This window comes from Penaeus monodon, unplaced genomic scaffold, assembly GCF_015228065.2.
Source record: "Penaeus monodon isolate SGIC_2016 unplaced genomic scaffold, NSTDA_Pmon_1 PmonScaffold_1908, whole genome shotgun sequence".
NCBI lineage: Eukaryota > Metazoa > Arthropoda > Malacostraca > Decapoda > Penaeidae > Penaeus > Penaeus monodon.
The window spans coordinates 15,718-20,956 of NW_023648682.1; positions in this window are offsets into that span (position 1 = coordinate 15,718).

Consider the following 5,239-nt stretch of genomic DNA (forward strand, 5'->3'; position numbering starts at 1 on the left):
ATAAGGTACCATCATATTGAAAGAAAAAATAATTGAAAAAGAATTCCATATCTTTGGGTGGTAATAGGCAAGTAAAATATGCTTCGAACACATAGGCAGCGGGGGCCTGAATTTAAATTTTAACAGTGCGCGTCTCGGCGATTCAATCTTTTGAGCGTAAGTGTGCGGCGGGCGCAGGATTCCTTCTTTTACGGCCATGAGCCGGCTTAAAATTAACTTGCGGTGACTGTAACTAGTAAGCCTATATAAAGCATGGTGTCTCCAATGTGTTGCCATTATTTGTAACTGGAACACTACCATCCGTACATATCCCCAAAACCCTTAAAAACTAAGAAGCGAAACTCCTGCATTACTGAGGTAAGATATTGAACTTCGAGATGACGTCGTAAAAGAGATTTGGTTCAGTTATTAGTCATAGGGATGGCACATAGTAAACTACGCAATTTTAAAGTGAATTCCGAGTAAAGTGGGCAGGTAGGTAAATAAGGGAGGATAGTCAGGTGACGAAATCTATGCGTGGACGAGCGACAGATTAGCACGGCAAGTATGAAGAAACAGTGATATAAATAACGATATAGTGTATGCACAGAATAAAAACAATACGCAAGAAGTAATAAAGTGTTTACTAATAGGAATAATATATAAGAGAAAAAAAAAAAGAAAATTTTCATTAATTCGACACAAATAAACATGAATAATATGATGAGAGCAGCCAACATAACAAAAATTTAATTAAACTCAAAGGGTACTCTTTGTTCTGAGAGAAATGATATATGCTAGATTGTGCGATCTGAGGATAAAAATGATAATAGACAGAAAAATACTAACAAAAATACATCAATTACGGGATGGTTAGGGTGTGTGGTTGTAGGCAAACGCACAAGAAGTCAAATTACTCTTTATTTTAGAGTGTACAGCTAGCGTTCGGGTGAGAGCCTACCCGATGAGTGAGTGAGTTTCTTTGGACTCGGCGGCTTAAATATGCCAGCCGCGATGTGTACTCTCGAGTCAGGTCCGATGAGCTGCGCGGTGATTGGCGGGAGTCGGTTCGCCAAACCGCCTGGACCGACCTACCGAGCGCGGCCCACTCGTCGCACGTTGGTCACCACAGCACTCCCCTTCCAGTGTAGCGGTCGCGAAACGAACCTTCGAAATCGTGCATTGCTCCTGGAGATGCGCAGGCTTCGCACGGTCGATGCTGACGGTGTCGTCTCCTCGTGGTCGCCGGATGGTGAGGGTTTTTACTATCCCACTTGATGCCCGGAAAGGGCCCCTCATAGGGTGGGCGAGGGGAGGCTTGGTGGGTCGTCTTATGAGACATGTGAGCAGTCTTGGAGGTCGCGGGGCAAGCAGATGTCTCGTTGCCGTGATGGTCTCGTAGGACCGAGAGCGGACGCGGGCCATGCGGTCGCGAAGCTGCTTGCCGAATGCTCCCGGGTCCTGATCTCCGGAGCTGCCCAAAAAGTCAGCAGGGAGAGCTATGGTGGTTCCGTGGGACCATCTCTGCTGCGGCGCACCGAAGATCCTGCTTGAAAGAGGTCCGTATGTGTAGGAGTCCCAAGGGTAACTGGTCCACCCAGTGTCGGCGGAGAAGAAGCCGTGAGGGCCTCCTTCAAGTGGGGGTTTGTAGGCGCTCCACATGCCATTGGCGCTGGGATGGTATGCTGTGGTCCGGATGCGTTCGAGCCGAGAAGGATCATCAGCTGCCTCCAGAGCTCGGATTCGAACTGAGGACCTCTGTCGGTCGTGACCGTCGCTGGAGTCCCGTAGCGAGATATCCAGGTGCTGATAAGGTCTTGGCAATGGTGGGGGGCATTTGTGTCCTGGATAGGTGTGGCCTCAGGCCACCTGGTAACCGGTCAATCATCGTCAGGACGTAGCTGTAACCTTGGTCTGCTGGTAGGGGACCGACTGCGTCGAGGTGTACATGCTCAAAGGGCGGCCGTCTGGTACAAGGAACACCTGTGGGGGAGATTTAGTGTGTCGGGAACCTTACTTTTGTTGACATTCGAGCAGGTGCGACACCACTCCCGGGAACGTCTCTATTGATGCCGGGCCAGACGACTTTGCTGCGGATGGGGTCCTGTGTTGCGCGAGTCCCCTATGTGCGGGGTTAAGCTTTTGAAAAACTGTCGACGGAGTGACGGAGGGATGTAAGGACGGGGTCTGCCAGCGGGGATTTTTGCAGAGGATGGTGTCCCGGGAGCCCTAAAGCTGCACCTGCTCTAGTTAAAGGGTTGATCGGGGTGCTGCTCGCACTTCCCCATGGATATCGAGACTCTGGATAGGGCGTCTGCAGCCTGGTTTTTGGTGCCCCGGATGTGTTGTATGTCAGTGGTGAACTGGGAAAACGAAATCCAGGTGCCTCTCTTCACGCGGGGACTGACGGCGACTCCTGTTGTGCAGGGCGAAGGTGAGGGGATTGTGGTCCGTCAAGATGTGGAAGTCCTTCCCCTCGACATATGTCCGGAAGTGTTTGATGGCCGTGTACACCGCAAGGAGCTCCTTGCCGAAAGCACTGTACCTATTTTGTTGTGGGCTGAGAGTCCGTGAAAAGAAAGCCAGGGTTCCCAACCGTTACCTGAATCTTGTTGCAAGACTGCCCCCATAGCGGTGTCCGAGGCGTCGACGGCTATATTGGGGCCTTGCTCCCTGCGCGGGTGGTTGAGGAGGGTCGCCGAGCAAAGGCGTCCTTGCTAGCCTCGAAAGCTTCGATAGCCTCAGAGATCCAAGTAACGTCTCTTCCGCGTCCCGACCGGGATGGAGCGAGGAGACGTTGCAGAGGTGCCAGAAGAAGTGCACACTTCGGGATGAACCTCCTGAAGAAGTTAATCATGCCGAGGTACTTCCGAAGCTGTGTCTTCATTGTTGGCTTAGGGAATTGCCTGATACTACTGACCTTCTCCTGAGCTGGGGTAATACCGTCGGCGGTAATCGTGTGACTAAAAGGTGAGAGAGGGACTCCGAAAGACTCTTGCCAGGGTTGATGATGACTCCGGCTCCCTGCAAGCGGTCAAAGAGGCCCCGGAGGTGCTGCGGTGTTCCTCACTTTTGCTGCTGGCGATGAGTATATCGTCGATGTAGACGAAGACACCCTGTAGGCCGCGGGTGACATCGTCCATGAAGCGCTGGAAGGTCTGGGCGGCGTTGCGGAGTCGAACGGCATTCGCAGGAATTCGTACAGGCCGAAGGGCGTGGTCACAGCTGTTTTCAGGATGTCCTCCTCGGCGATGGGGATTTGGTGGTACGCTCTGACGAAGTCGATTTTAGAGAAAATCGTGCATCCCGAGAGCTCCCGTGTGGAGTGGAGGTGCGGGGGGGGGGGTAGCGGTCCGGTGCGTGGCTGTGTTGAGGTGACGATAATCCCCACGGGGACGCCAGTCGCCACCCTTTCTTCGAACAAGGTGCAGGGGAGATGCCCACTGGCTGCTGGAAGGGCGTATAAATGCCGAGCTCCCCGCATGTGCTCGAACTTGCCTTTGCGATGGGAAGCGATCTGGTGCGAGTGGCCTGCAGCGGGAAAAGACCGGGGGTCCAGTCGTGACATGTGGTGCTTGACGGTGTGTGGGGGTGTCGTTGCCATTGATGGGCTTGGTCAGCGCTGGAAAACTCGCGCAGCACTGCTCTGTAAGGGCACTGGTTGGGCAGTACAGTGTATATCCGGGGACACGTACCAGGGCCGACGAGGCGTAGGTGCGGGTCCCTGACTGGTGCACAAGGCACTCCCGCCAAAGGGTCCAAACCGTGAATCCGGGGTGAGCCAGGAAATCAGCTCCGAGGATCGGCTGCTGTACGTCGGCGACAAGGAAAACCCATGTCAGCTTCGATTTGCGGAGCGCCGCTGAAAAGGAGGGTCAATGAGCGCTCCCCGTATACGTTGAGGGCGAACAGTTGGCAGCCTCCAATGTGCGAGAAGCAGGCGATTGTTTGTCTTTGAAGGATGCGGGAAGAAGACTGACTTCCGCTCCTGTGTCCACCAAGAACCGCAGGTGGGAATTGTTGTCGCGGACGTAGAGTGGGGCCCCCGTCTGGGGCCGCGAGAGATCGGCGCTACTAGTTCCCGCGGTGTCCGTTCGCGGCCACGAGCAAGGGGTTTTGCACCGACCGCCCTGCTGGAAAAATCGGGAATGGTAGAAACAGTAGCTCCCTGGAGTCGGGGAACGGCAGCGGCTGTAGGTGTGACGGTACTGGGGCGCGTAGTCTCGTCCACGATCGCGGTTGAACCAGGGTGATGCAGGACTGCGATGGCGGGATTGGGAGTGGTGAAGGTTCGCGGGCTGAAAGTTGTCGAACGGCAGTTGGTGAGTTCGGCAACCTGTTTTCGCGAGGGCTTCCAAGGTTAAGGTGGCGGAGCGGCTACAGCTGAAACTTGTGCGGTAGTCCTGGGATGGCTATGATCTCGTCCGCTTTGAGGCTAGTTGCTCAATAGGGATTCCGACGCTAGTAGAGTGGTTTGAAACCGTCGCTGGTAGACGCTAAAGGGAACATCGAGCGTAGAAGGTCGGGGCAGTGAGTGTTGGCACGGGAGAGAGTGCGTTGTATGTGCCGGAGTATTTCCGAGGGAGTACGGGTGTCAGGTGACGAAGCTGTGTGGAGAGCGCGCAGCGCTTTTCGGGGGGAAAGGGCGCGGCTCTCTCCCAGGATTGCTTCTTTGAGGAGTTCATATGTGTTGTACTCGGGTTGTTAAAAAGGTCGCTGACGGAGGGGCAGGAGTTCGGGGCGAAAGGTTGGTGACCAGTTATCCGATATTTGGTGGTCGGAGAGGTGACATGGCATTGGGGAATCCTGTTCCACCTGCAGAAACCATTCAGGAAGGCAAGCAATGGTGCAGGGGGAAATGGCTTCAAGGCGGCTGACACATCATGGCTAACTGGGCTCTTAACTCCGAGGGTCACCAGTGTGGTTGTAGGCAAACGCACAAGAAGTCAAATTACTCTTTATTTTAGAGTGTACAGCTAGTGTTCGGGTGAGAGCCTAGCCCATGAGTGAGTGAGTTTTTTTTGGACTCGGCGGCTTAAATATGGGGCCAGCCGCGATGTGTACTCTCGAGTCAGGTCCGATGAGCTGCGGGGGTGATTGGCGGGAGTCGGGTTCCCCCAAACCGCCTGGACCGACTCTACCGAGCGCGGAAACTCGTCGCACGTTGGGTCACCACACTGGGGAATGAGGTTGAAGTGAGGGTGCGTGTCACTTAGTTTGATCTCAGTGTGTGATTTTGTTTTAAAAAATAAACAATGGT